The sequence below is a fragment of the Aulonocara sp. 'chitande type north' Nkhata Bay genome, linkage group LG4, assembly GCF_057382095.1.
Source record: "Aulonocara sp. 'chitande type north' Nkhata Bay isolate Kocher_YH1m ecotype deep benthic linkage group LG4, A_spYH_male_GT1.1, whole genome shotgun sequence".
Taxonomy (NCBI): Eukaryota; Metazoa; Chordata; class Actinopteri; order Cichliformes; family Cichlidae; genus Aulonocara; species Aulonocara sp. 'chitande type north' Nkhata Bay.
The window spans coordinates 6,863,750-6,877,748 of record NC_141347.1 but is presented as its reverse complement, the minus strand read 5'-3'; the positions used below and the strand labels follow the sequence as shown (position 1 = coordinate 6,877,748).

At 41.3% G+C, this 13,999-nt stretch overlaps 1 long non-coding RNA gene across 1 annotated transcript; it reads left to right on the top strand.

The window, feature by feature from the left end:
- Positions 1 to 554: 554 nt before the first annotated feature.
- LOC147331869 (uncharacterized) lies at positions 555 to 5,237 on the top strand. The gene is made up of 4 exons (XR_015128916.1): positions 555 to 657; positions 1,275 to 1,341; positions 4,903 to 4,979; positions 5,120 to 5,237. It is a non-coding gene; the product is annotated as an uncharacterized LOC147331869 (long non-coding RNA).
- Positions 5,238 to 13,999: the final 8,762 nt, after the last annotated feature.

Below are 13,999 nucleotides of genomic sequence, written 5' to 3'. Positions count from 1 at the left end.
AACAAAGGTGAGAGCTGTAGTAACTAAGGGCTGAAGCTGAAGAGACACCATGAAAGTACCAGAGAGAGTTGTTGAAGAAAAGCACTGCAGACGTGACGATGCTGGATTGTGCTGATGGAGGAGGACAGATGGAGCTTCACTGTGTCTTTGTGGATCAGAGGAAGCAGATGAGATGCTGCCAAGAGAGGAACTGTGGTGCTGCATGAGGAAGTCATGAGAGGGTGGTGAGGTGTGAGTGGACAGATGGGTTCAGATGAGCAGCATACATTGGTCAGGTCTTCTTCCTCTCTCCATCCATGAGGTGTAGAGGCTTCAGATGTTCTGCTCCTGACACTGACCATCTCTCTATTTCCAAAGCAATCTGCATCCTGGCTTTGATGTCATGTAACATCATGCATAAATGAAGATGATAAGGGAACGGGTTTCCATGGCAACTGAACTTCCCATGTCCTCCAAACTTCACACCTTCATCTCTACATTTACCCCAGTTCTCTTTTTATGTACTTCCCAAAGTGACCTTCGGTGCAGGCACACCACAAAGGTTTACAGTGTCTACGTCTCCGTAGCCCAGACTCACTCGAGATGTCAGCTATGCACTGGGAGGCCAGGCGACGGCAGACTGCTCTGGACCGCAGGATGGCCCGAGACAAGCAGCCGGTGAGCAAGCAGCTATCTGCTTTCTAATAAGGAACCAGACATAAATGTTCACTTATGAAACTTTCAGTGTTTTTAAATATGAAATGACATCAAGTGTAACCAGAATCTGAACATTTTTCATTACGTTGGCAACATCTCCAGATTGTATATACTCGGGAAACTAATTAGATCCTATCACAAACCATCCATCCTCTTCCACTTATCATCAGGGTCACAGGAGGGCTGCAGCCTTTCCCAGCTACCACAGAGCGAGAGGCACAGACGACCATTCACACCCACAATTTACAATCACCAATGGACCTAAACCCACTAACTGCATGTCTTTCACCATACAGGTCTTTCATTAAGTTTCAGTGCTTGTAATACTTTGTCCTGCTGACTGATCCATGCCAATCCAAGTTTGTCAAGGCTTCAAGTCAGGAGCTGTCACACTTTTAGTTGGAAGTTAGAGAACTTCAAATCATTTCTCCAACTCTCTGGCTCATCCATTACCCTCCCTGTAACACATTGTTCTGATGATCTGAGCACTGAAGGCAGACTTTCCTCAAACTGTGACATATTCTTTAAACTGCAGATGAGTACAGAGTTGGCTATTGTGTCCATCTTTCTCTTCACAGTTGGTGCACATGAGAAGCTGTGCTGACACCAATGCAACCAAATCAAATGCAACACAAGAAGAACGAGGTAGGACCAGGCTTTTAACTATCACAATCCTCGAAGTACAGCTCGGGGGGTTGGTGGGGTGGGGTGGGGCAGCGATCCTCTATATTATCTACTTCCACTTATTGATCACCCAAACACCCAGATTGAGTTTTAGTTCATTTGAAAGCCTGATGCTTAGTCTTGTCCAGCCAAGCTGGAAAACTGAAAAAACAGTTTTATTTGTTATCATCTCTAAGCCTAATCCTTACTCTGAGTTTTTGTCTGATTTCTCAGACTTCTTATCTGATTTATTGCTCATGGAACAAAACACTGGGAGAAAAACATGTAAACAGGAAGGTGAGACGAGACAACACGGAGACAGAAATATAACTAAACATAGCAGCCATAACCAAGTTTAACTCAATACTAACTAATAGAAAACTAAAACATTATAACACAGAAAAAAAACACCATAAACTCAAAAGCTGGGTCAAATGACCCAGAACCACGACAGTTATTAGACTCAATTGGTTTCTCTCAAAATGTAAAAGAACCCACCCACCACTTTAATCACACTCTAGATCTTGTTTTAACATATGGCATAGAAACTGAACATTTAACAGTGTTTCCTGAAAACCCTCTCCTGTCTGATCATTTCCTGATAACATTTACATTTACAATAATTGATTACACAGCGGTGGAGAGTAGACTTTATCAAAGTAGATGTCTTTCTGAAAGCGCTGTAACTAAGTTTAAGAATATAATCCCCCCACTGTTATCATCTCCAATGCCCTGTACCAACACAGAGCAGAGCAGCTATCTGAACGCTACCCCAACAGAGGTCGATTATCTTGTTAATAATTTCACCTCCTCACTACGTACGACTCTGGATACTGTAGCTCCTGTGAAAACTAAGGCCTCAAATCAGAAGTACCTGACTCCGTGGTATAATTCTGAAACACGTACCCTAAAGCAGATGACTCGTAATCTGGAGTGTCACAAATCTAGAGGATCATCATTTAGCCTGGAGAAATAGTTTGCTGCTTTATAAGAAAGCCCTCCGCAAAGCCAGAACATCTTACTATTCATCACTGATTGAAGAAAATAAGAACAACCCCAGGTTTCTCTTCAGCTCTGTAGCCAGGCTGACAAACAGTCAGAGCTCTGTTGAGCCAACCATCCCTTTAACGTTAACTAGTAATGACTTCATGAACTTCTTCACGAATAACATTTTTATCATTAGAGAAAAAATTACCAGTAATCATCCCACAGATGTAATATTATCTACAGCTACTCTTAGTACCATTGATGTTAAGTTAGACTCTTTTTCTCCAATTGATCTTTCTGAGTTAACTTCAATAATTACTTCCTCCAAACCATCAACGTGTCTTTTAGACCTCATTCCTACAAAACTGCTCAAAGAAGTCCTGCCATTAATTAATGCTTCAATCTTAAATATGATCAACCTATCTCTAATGATCGGCTATGTACCACAGGCCTTCAAGCTGGCTGTAGTTAAACCTTTACTCAAAAAGCATCTCTAGACCCAGCAGTCTTAGCTAATTATAGGCCAATCTCCAACCTTCCTTTATATCAAACATCCTTGAAAGAGTAGTTGTCAAACAGCTAACAGATCATCTGCAGAGGAATGGTTTATTTGAAGAGTTTCAGTCAGGTTTCAGAGCTCATCACAGCACAGAAACAGCTTTAGTGAAGGTTACAAATCATCTTCTTATGGCCTCTGACAGTGGACTCATCTCTGTGCTTGTCCTGCTAGACCTCAGTGCAGCGTTCGATACTGTCGACCATAATATCCTATTAGAGCGATTAGAACATGCTGTAGGTATTACAGGTACTGCACTGCAGTGGTTTGTATCATATCTATCTAATAGACTCCAGTTTGTGCATGTAAATGGAGAGTCCTCTTCACACACTGAGGTTAATTATGGAGTTCCACAGGGTTCAGTGCTAGGACCAATTCTGTTTACATTATACATGCTTCCCTTAGGCAGCATCATTAGAAGACATAGCATACATTTACACTGCTATGCAGATGACACCCAGCTCTATCTGTCCATGAAGCCAGATAACACACACCAATGAGTTAAACTGCAGGAATGTCTTAAAGACATAAAGATCTGGATGGCTGCTAACTTTCTGCTTCTTCATTCAGATCAAACTGAGGTTATTGTACTCGGCCCTGAAAAGCTTAGAAATATGGTATCTAACCAGATTCTTACTCTGGATGGCATTACCTTGGCCTCCAGTAACACTGTGAGGAACCTTGGAGTCATTTTTGACCAGGACATGTCCTTCAACGCACATATTAAACAAATATGTAAGACTGCTTTCTTCCATTTGTGCAACATCTCTAAAGTTAGAAATATCCTGTCTCAGAGTGATGCTGAAAAACTAGTTCATGCATTTATTACTTCCAGGCTGGACGACTGTAATTCATTATTATCAGGAAGTCCTAAAAACTCCCTGAAAAGCCTTCAGCTAATCCAAAATGCTGCAGCAAGAGTCCTGACAGGGACTAGAAAGAGAGCAGATTTCTCCTGTTTTGGCTTCCTGTTAAATCCAGAATTCAAAATCCTGCTCCTCACATACAAGGTCTTAAATAATCAGGCCCCATCTTATCTTAATGACCTTGTAGTACCATATCACCCTATTAGAGCACTTCGCTCTCGCTCTGCAGGCCTACTTGTTGTTCCTAGAGTATTTAAAAGTAGAATGGGAGGCAGAGCCTTCAGTTTTCAGGCCCCTCTTCTGTGGAACCAGTTAAAGGGAGTTTTTCCTTCCCACTGTCGCCAAAGTGCTGCTCATAGGGGGTCATTTGATTGCTGGGTTCTTCACTGTATGTATTATTGTAGGATCTACTGTACAACATAAAGCACCTTGAGGCGACTGTTGTTGTGATTTGGCGCTGTGTAAATAAAACTGAATTGAATTATCTGGCATCTGAATGATTTATGACAGGCCACACACAGGCTGCTCTACACTCTCACATATCAGAACCCATTGATGTAATGCTTTCTTGGCAGTGGATAACAAAGGATTCATCATTCACTGCCTCATTCTCTCCCTTGTCAGCCATTCGTTTGGCTGAGATCATTCTAAGGGCAGCAGCAGCAAGTTAGCCATGTGGTCAGCTAGAAGCACACATCATTTTTTCAGAAGGTTCACTGTCCCTACAGCATCTCCCTCACCGATGCCACAGCTACAGGTTACACACAGAACAAATCAAATCATTTAGTGAACACACCTTAAATATCAGCGTAACAGCTCTGTCCATTCAGTTTGATTGATTTGGCTCTCGTGCAAATCACTCACATTAGTGATGAGTGGGATCAGTCTTAAGGTGGTAATCAGGTCTCCTGCTCCTTGTGGTCTGACCTTGTTTCCTTGTGTTAGAGCTCTCAACAAGCTTGTGTTTCAGTTCAGTTTATGTTTTCATATGGCACCAGCGCATAACAACAGTTTCCTCGAAGAGGATTACGCTGCAAAGTAATCTGAAGAAGACCTCTGCTAGGCTTAGGGAGGGGCAGCCTAATGGGATGAGAGGTAAACAAGAGAGGTAACATTTCCATGTGCTGTTTGTAGCCGGAAGTCAGCATCACTGTGAAGGTGACCTGAAGATGGATGACCATCACAACCCCAAGATTCCCAACAGGTTCTCAGTAGGTATCATTGAATTCCTGTGATAAGGCTTGGCCTGTCATTGTAGACTGGCTATGACTCATTTTCATTATGTTTATCAGTCGTCTTAGTAACGGCCCATCTATTACAAATATTGATCTATTATCCATTTATCTTCCAGTCTCTGCAGTACACCCAGCAGTGGTGAGGAAAGGGAAAGCCTCAACTCTCATGACTATTGCAGCATGTGTGGAAGCAGCTGTTTCTGCATCTATCAGATAATAAATGAAAACGACTCCGTCCATGTGTCTGTTACTGGAGTTACAGAAGGACCCTCAGACAGTTTGACACATATGCACACTGTACAGCGAAGGCAGCAAAACTCTGATGAAGCTTCAGTGCTTGGTCTCTCTCACATACACATGCTCAAACACACAAACAGGTGTGGGTGTCTGACAATGCATGTGTAACACACTGAACACAAAAAGGAGAGATCAGGGTCATTATTACCATCACAGTGATTTATTCAAACAGCCTTGGCACAGGGCAACTGTGTGCTTTGCAAAGGGAGGAGAGAGAAATTTAAGGCATGAAACACAGATGCACATAAAATCATGAGAAACTCTAACAATGCAGGTTATTAAGAAGCTGCCTTCTTGTGTAAACTGGTCCTCCCACCTTAACTTTGCTCTTTGTTTAGCCTTTTCTGTGCTGACTCTCTCTAGTGTCTCCAGTCCTTCCCATATTTTCCAGTTCTGCCTTCTATCCAGCAGGGGGCGTAACAAACACTTTGTTACTGTGCTTACAGTTTTTTCTGATTGCTTAAGCCCTTTTTTTGTAACTATTGGCTAATTTTGCAAAACTCTTCACACAAATAAGAAAACCTGTCACCCAATCATCAAAACATTGTAGTTCTCTTGCAAAAGCAAACACAGCTAGATTAACTCCTCACACCTCCTCAGCATCTGTACACCTGAAGAGAAAAGAAAGGCTCCAACAGCTCAAATCTACAAAGGATTCATGAAGTTTCATCCAACAATAACATGTTTGCCTTCCACACTTCTATTATTCATGATCACAAACACAAAGAACTTGTGCAGCCCTGATATCAGCCCTAATATATGAGTGTGTTTGCCCAAAGACTGAAACAGCATCAACATGACAGCTGTAAGAAATCTTCTCTCAGCCTTGTTTGGCAGAAGATCCCTGCAACAAAGATTGTAGCTGAAAGATGACGTGTGTAAAGTTTGCTCTGTGGGAGGGTCGAGGCTGTTTTTAGACCTTTGATAGTTTCCAATCCAGTTCTGAGAGACACAAATAAAAACATCATTAAGATCAGATCATGGAGCTGGACTTGTTCTCCTCTTCTTCTCCTAATGACACCATTTCTGCTTCATATTAAATTCAATAAAGATGCTGACATGTATCTGTAGCAACAACATCATTGAATCTGTAACAACTGGAGCCAAACCAGTGGCTCTGCTGGGATCACTGGTGAGCCAACACTTCCTTGTTGATGCAGATTTCAGGGCTTCCTTTTGCTCCTCCGTTATAACTGTTCTCTCTCCTCAACACATGATGACACAAAGGAATCAGCAGTGACAAAGATGATGCTGAAGAGAAGCACACACTTCACACATATAACAGACCAGTGCAGTTACACACACCTCTGCTCGACATCAGGCCTCAAACAAAGACACAAAACACTAACTTGACTCTAAACAGAAGAAACGAGCAGCTGTTTCTGTTCTGTGCTTATTTATATTTGACACACATGCTTCTCTTTGTGCAAACACACATCGCACTATAAGGGTAACCTCGCACACAATGATTGGACAGCACAGTGATGATGCTGGGAGATCCTATACGCAGCAACACAGAAACACTGAGAACTTTAAACATTGATTATATTGAGATCAGCAGCCGACCCAGTCTAGATAAAGGCCAGCAGCTGGGACCGCTGCTGCACCACAAACAGGTTTCAGTGTTTCCATGTGTGTGTTTGTGTGTGTGTCTTTACTTATACTGGTCAATAGACTTTAGTCAACACATTATTGAAAGGTGTTACACATGAAATAAAAACAGTGTTTATTCCTCTGAAGCAGCTGCATTATAACCAATCTGCTCCTTTGTGGCCGTTTAAAACAGCCTTAAATAACTGTTGTTATATTTGTTGCAGCTTCTGCTCCTCTTGGACAGACGACTCTTGAAAAGACGTTTTTGAATTTCAACTTTTAACTGGATAAATATCGGATATATAAACGTCTGCAGCAAACTGATTCCAGCGTCTACCTCATGATAGGAATGTTTTTGTGGCTCAAGATGACCTGATATCTTTCATAATGGAGACGTTTGACACATGTTTCACATATTATAGACCAACAACTGATTCACAGTGGGGTTGAAAAGCACCTCTGTGATCAGTGTGGGTCATCCTTCACCACTGCAGGTCAGCTTAAAACACACAAACGAGTCCACACAGGAGAGAAACCACACAAGTGCAGACACTGTGAGAGAAGCTTCTCACATTCACATAATCGTAACAGGCATGAACGTGCACACATGGAAGGAAACTACAGCTGTGACCAGTGTGACAAGAGCTTCAGGAATCTCAGTTCATACTCTGCACACAAACGATCCCACGTTACTAATAAACTGTTTCACTGTTACCAATGTGCCCAAACATTCACCTCATTGTCTGCTCTGTGCAAACATCAGCGTGATCACTCAGGGCTGAAATCACTCCCATCACTGGATCACAGTGAATCTGAAGACACAGAAAGATCCTCTGGTTTCTGTGTCAGACTCAAAAAGCTTGAGATCAGGCTCCACAGAGTTCAGATAGAATCTCCTGTAAAAATCTGATGAGGCAGCTGTGAATCAAACTCTTCCCCTAGTTCCATTTTAAGCTTTCAAAACTGTCCTACTGTAGTGTTCATGTCGAGTGGTTAGCTTTCTATTCATCAGTTGGTTGAAAACTCTGTTTCCTATTATAAAGTTTTTGTTTTAATGTATTTTGATCCACATAAATGTTTTATTGTTCGGGTTCTTTATGTTATTGAATCTTGGAAATGTTAAATAAAAAATTCAAATGTTAAATAAAGAAAGATTTTAATGACAACGATTTGAGCCATGATGTCATTTCCTGTGTTTCAGAGTAAAAAATGAAGTGACAAATGGAAACATGTTTACAGTCACAGTTAGATGAACTGTTTTCAGTGTGTTACAAAATTAATATATTATTAGTGCTTATTTAGTGAATATTGTCACTTGTTTAAACAGGTACATGGAGTTGTTTGCAGTGAAAGTTATTTTTGAACACAGTCAATATTCCTTCTCCTCTACCTGACATCCTTGGAGCATTAAGAAATGAGCCGTCAGAGGGTAACAGTCCAGAAATAATGCTAGACTCACCAACTCTCATCTCTGTCTCAGTCACAAAAAGGAGATCCAATCCATTGGAGGAAAAATAATTTATAATGAAGCTTTATTTGCTAAGGACCACGCATTTGTTAGAGCCATCTTCATTGGAGCTGGAGCCTGGGTAGAAGTTGTCGGTGAAGCCCAAGTTAATGGGACCAAATTCAAAAAGTTTATTCCATGACTCCCACAATGCAAAAAACAGTGGTGAGCAGGGTTATGGACACCCAAGCCCACAACAGTAACCAGACAGGAGATAACAGGATCCAGGAGACGCCTTGGGATGTGGCGGAACGGACCATAACCAGCTGGAGCGGCCGCTGAAGAAAAGATAAGTCAAGCTTTAAACTTCACCAGCCGACCGGCACGTTTACCCCGGTGTCTGTGGCGGTGTGTCGGAGCAGGTGGTGGCACTTTATGTAGCAAGTAATCAGGAACATCAGCCAGGAGCAGAGGATACCCTGTTTGTTTCTTCTGATTAGAGCTCTGAAAGCTGATGGCAAAAAACTGAAGATCCAAAGGTTTTTGGTGTTCCCCAGTTTTGAGTTGATTTCAGTGACAAGAATCATCAGAAACTGAACAAACAGTAAGAAAACTGACAGAGGTAAACAGCAAGCACACACACTGGAGCCATCTTACCCCTTAGTTTAATTATGTAAATTACAATTATGTAATCTGATCATCTACAAACTGAAATAATCTCAACATAAGCTGACGGAAGAAGAAGAAATTGAGGAAGAAGTTCAGGCCGTGTACTGAAAACATATTTTTACTTGTTATCATAAGACATTTGGTGTGACGACTTCTACTACTCAGTTTTTGGTTTTGCTGAAGTAAAGTTTACACTCTGAGGAGTCACAGTGTTGATATTGGACACAAAGAGAAAAGTTCCTGTAATGTAAAATGTAAAAGTTAAAACTAGAATTTTAAAATGGAACCTAAATCTGATTGGTAGCCAGTGCACCGACTTTAAAACAGGGTCATATGAGCTCCCTTGTTCGAGCGGGTCAGTAGCCTTGCTGTCAGTTTTGAACAACCTGTAGACGAGCTAGCCCTTTCTTGTTTAGACAAGTAAACAGGCTGTTACAGTAGTCAAGTCTTGTAGAGACAAAAGCATGTATTATCATCTCAAGTTCACTTGTTGACACGATGGATCTAAGTTTAGAAATGTTCCTCAAGTGAAAAAAGCAGGTTCTTACTGTCTGATTTAAATGTCCCTCCAAAGAAAAAGCTTCATCGAAAATAACACCCAGGTTTCTAAGGTTATGTTTCTGTGAGGAACCTCAGTCACCCAGTCGCCGTTTAATATCAGGCACTGTCTGCTGCAATAATCAAAGTTTCTGCCGGGTTTATCTGTAAGCAATTATTGTTCAACCATTGTTTAATGTTGGTTAAACAGTCAATCAGATTGGAGAGCTTATGAGCTTCAGCAGGCTTAAAAGAATAATATAGCTGAATATTGTCAGCAAAGAAATGATAAGATACTTCAGGAAACTGCTGTATTATCTGGCTTAAAGGAAAATTGTATATTAAAAACAGAATAGGTCCCAGCACAGAGCCCTGAGGAACTCCACACAAGAACTCTGTAGATTCCGACGTGATCTGGTTTGCAGACACACTAAAACTCCTTTCAGATATATCAAAAGAAAACCAGTGAACAGAGCAGACGTCCCAACCAGGTCTCTCAGTCTGTTTATCAGGATGGTATGGTTGACTGTATCAAAGGCTGAGGTAAGGTCTAACAAGACTAGGACTGTGTATTCTCCGGAGTCTGCTGACATCATAATATCATTAGTAACTTTCAGTAGTGCTGTCTCAGTGGAATGCAATTTACAGAACCCAGACTGAAAACTCTCATTGAAGTTATAGTTCTCCAAGTATGCTGTGAGGTGGACAGCTACTGCCTTCTCAACGAGTTTTGACATAAATGGGAGTTTGGAGATTACATTTTAAAGTAGTGTTGGATCCAGGTTGGGTTTGAGTCTTGGTTCCACAATGGCATGTTTAAAAAAAGCTGGGGAACACCCCAGTCTGAAGAGAAACATTAAAAAGGTTCCCAACCCAAGGACCAATGGTGTCAAAAGCATTGATGAAGAGCTTAGTGGGGACAATGTCTTAGGGGCTTGTAGGTGGCTTCATTTTGTCCACCAGGGCTGCTATTTCAATATATATTTTGCAGTTGTAAAAGTTGACCAGGAGTACAAAGGGAGTGCCTGACTCGGAGAACAAGAAAGCTTTGGGGAGATTTCAGCATTGATTTCTTTAATCATGTCAACAAAAAATTGTTTACTACTATCTACTTTAAAGTGTACATCTAAAGGTACCACATCTGGGGAGACAATATCACTAATTTTGTCAAAAAGAAACTTGGGATTTCTCTTGTTTTTTGATATGAGTCTAGAAAAATATTTGATCTAACAGTTTTCATTTGTCATTTAAGGAGTTTGCTTTTCTTCCATAGTCGTCCCGTTTTGCGGCATATTCTCCTTAAGTTTAAGATAGACTCTTTTATCCAAGGGCATGTCTTCTTTTGTAAAGCAGAGCTTGTTTTAATAGCTGTAAACAGCTTTTACAGCTTTGATATTCTTTGACACTAGATATCAGGTGAAGGGATTAAATGTAAAGGTTTCTGTGTCCCATTTACACTAACCAGTATGTGAGATAGTCAGACTCAAATGTCAAGGAAGGTGGTGGGAAGCAGACTACGCAGACATTTCAGGTTTCCAAAGGTGAGCAATTTATTTACAGTGAACTTAATTTAATGTGAAACTTCCCCCAAATCAACTGTATTAACAAAACTCAACAGACCATGGCTCTGGTAACACAGCTCACCTCTCCTCTCTCTTGGATCTGGTAGAGACTGGCTTTAAATAGGGCCATCAATTTCCCTCCAATTGCCCCGCCAGTACCACTCACTCAAACTGAGGCATCTAAAACTCTACACAGATGATCTAAAACACAAAACCTCTTCACACTTCTAACATGCACATTTACACAACTAAATGGCAGTGTTGATGAAAAGAAACACATTCAACAAATCCATTTAAACCTTAACACAAACAAAAGGAAGCATCTCTATGGACAAACAAACCCCTCCACTTGGTTTGACCTGCTGATGTCATGTGTGTCAATAAAGATCTAACAGAATCAATCATGGCATCGTTAATGATAAAATGTTCTCAAATATTTGCAGTGATTTAAGTTAAAAATAAATACATTAAGGAGGCATCCTTGTCAGATGCCCTGGGGCGCACTTGCATAAGCGAGGCTGCCATATCGCACCATCGGCCCTTCTGGCCAACACCGGTAGGTGAAGCGTCTCGCCCAAGGACACAACAACCGAGACTGTCCGAGCCGGGGCTCCAACCGGCAACCTTCCGATTACAAGACGAGCTGCCAACTCTTGAGCCACGATCGCCTCGTGTTTAATTTGGCCACCAGAGGGGAGTAAAACATAATTACAAGATATTCTGCTACTGGGCATATATCTATATTGGTCATTTCATCAAGTCCCATCTAGTATATAATGTTAAAAAATGTAAATAAGATGGAATTCACAGCTGGAAATTGTAAATTATTTCTGAGCAGTAGAATATTAAAATTATCTATATAAATTAAGAAGCTGTAATTTGAAAATGCTGAGAATTTTGACTTAGACTTTTTGACCACATGAGAACTAAAATGAACAAGAAATATATAATTATTACAACTAAAACGTAAAAATGATTCATGATGTATCAGGATTTTGCCTCTATATGATCTTATGACCTGTACACTAAATTTGGATTTGACCTAGCTAGTAACAGGAAATTTGCAACACTGAAAGCATGGTTACATGTTTTAAGCTGCAGCTCACAAAGCTCAGCTGCTGCCCCCAGTTATGAGTTTAAATAAATCGTTAATCATGATCTTTTCCCTCTCAGCACTTTCACTTGGCCTTGGGCTGTTTTGACTGAGCTACACAGTATGTTTCAAATGTTGTAAATAACCAAAGTCTTGAACTGGGAGTGATTTGGTTGTATTATTGGTTTGTTTGTTGGTGATATATTTCCATGTAGATGAATGAAGACAGATTCATTCTTACCTTTTCCAAATGACTGTGAGGTCCAGCACGTCTGTGCTTTTCTGCCTCTTCCTGCGATCACCCCAGTGATTTTCCCTCGGTCTGAAATCTCACCTAATCTTGTGTAATTGTGAGTCATCTGGCAGCTAACCACTCTTACTAGACTGGATCACATCATCTCAACAAGAACTGAGACTTGTTAAGTAGTTAAGTTTCATGCAGATCGTATACAGGGAGTGCAGAATTATTAGGCAAATGAGTATTTTGTCCACATCATCCTCTTCATGCATGTTGTCTTACTCCAAGCTGTATAGGCTCGAAAGCCTACTACCAATTAAGCATATTAGGTGATGTGCATCTCTGTAATGAGAAGGGGTGTGGTCTAATGACATCAACACCCTATATCAGGTGTGCATAATTATTAGGCAACGTCCTTTCCTTTGGCAAAATGGGTCAAAAGAAGGACTTGACAGGCTCAGAAAAGTCAAAAATAGTGAGAGATCTTGCAGAGGGATGCAGCAGTCTCAAAATTGCAAAGCTTCTGCAGCGTGATCATCGAACAATCAAGCGTTTCATTCAAAATAGTCAACAGGGTCGCAAGAAGCGTGTGGAAAAACCAAGGCGCCAAATAACTGCCCATGAACTGAGAAAAGTCAAGCGTGCAGCTGCCAAGATGCCACTTGCCACCAGTTTGGCCATATTTCAGAGCTGCAACATCACTGGAGTGCCCAAAAGCACAAGGTGTGCAATACTCAGAGACATGGCCAAGGTAAGAAAGGCTGAAAGACGACCACCACTGAACAAGACACACAAGCTGAAACGTCAAGACTGGGCCAAGAAATATCTCAAGACTGGTTTTTCTAAGGTTTTATGGACTGATGAAATGAGAGTGAGTCTTGATGGGCCAGATGGATGGGCCCGTGGCTGGACTGGTAAAGGCAGAGAGCTCCAGTCCCACTCAGACGCCAGCAAGGTGGAGGTGGAGTACTGGTTTGGGCTGGTATCATCAAAGATGATCTTGTGGGGCCTTTTCGGGTTGAGGATGGAGTCAAGCTCAACTCCCAGTCCTACTGTCAGTTTCTGGAAGACACCTTCTTCAAGCAGTGGTACAGGAAGAAGACTGCATCCTTCAAGAAAAACATGATTTTCATGCAGGACAATGCTCCATCACACGCGTCCAAGTACTCCACAGCGTGGCTGCAAGAAAGGGTATAAAAGAAGAAAAACTAATGACATGGCCTCCTTGTTCACCTGATCTGAACCCCATTGAGAACCTGTGGTCCATCATCAAATGTGAGATTTACAAGGAGGGAAAACAGTACACCTCTCTGAACAGTGTCTGGGAGGCTGTGGTTGCTGCTGCACGCAATGTTGATGGTGAACAGATCAAAACACTGACAGAATCCATGGATGGCAGGCTTTTGAGTGTCCTTGCAAAGAAAGGTGGCTATATTGGTCGCTGGTTTGTTTTTGTTTTGTTTTTGAATGTCAGAAATGTATATTTGTGAATGTGGAGATGTTATATTGGTGTCACTGGTAAAAATAAATAATTGAAATGGGTATATATTTGTTTTTTGT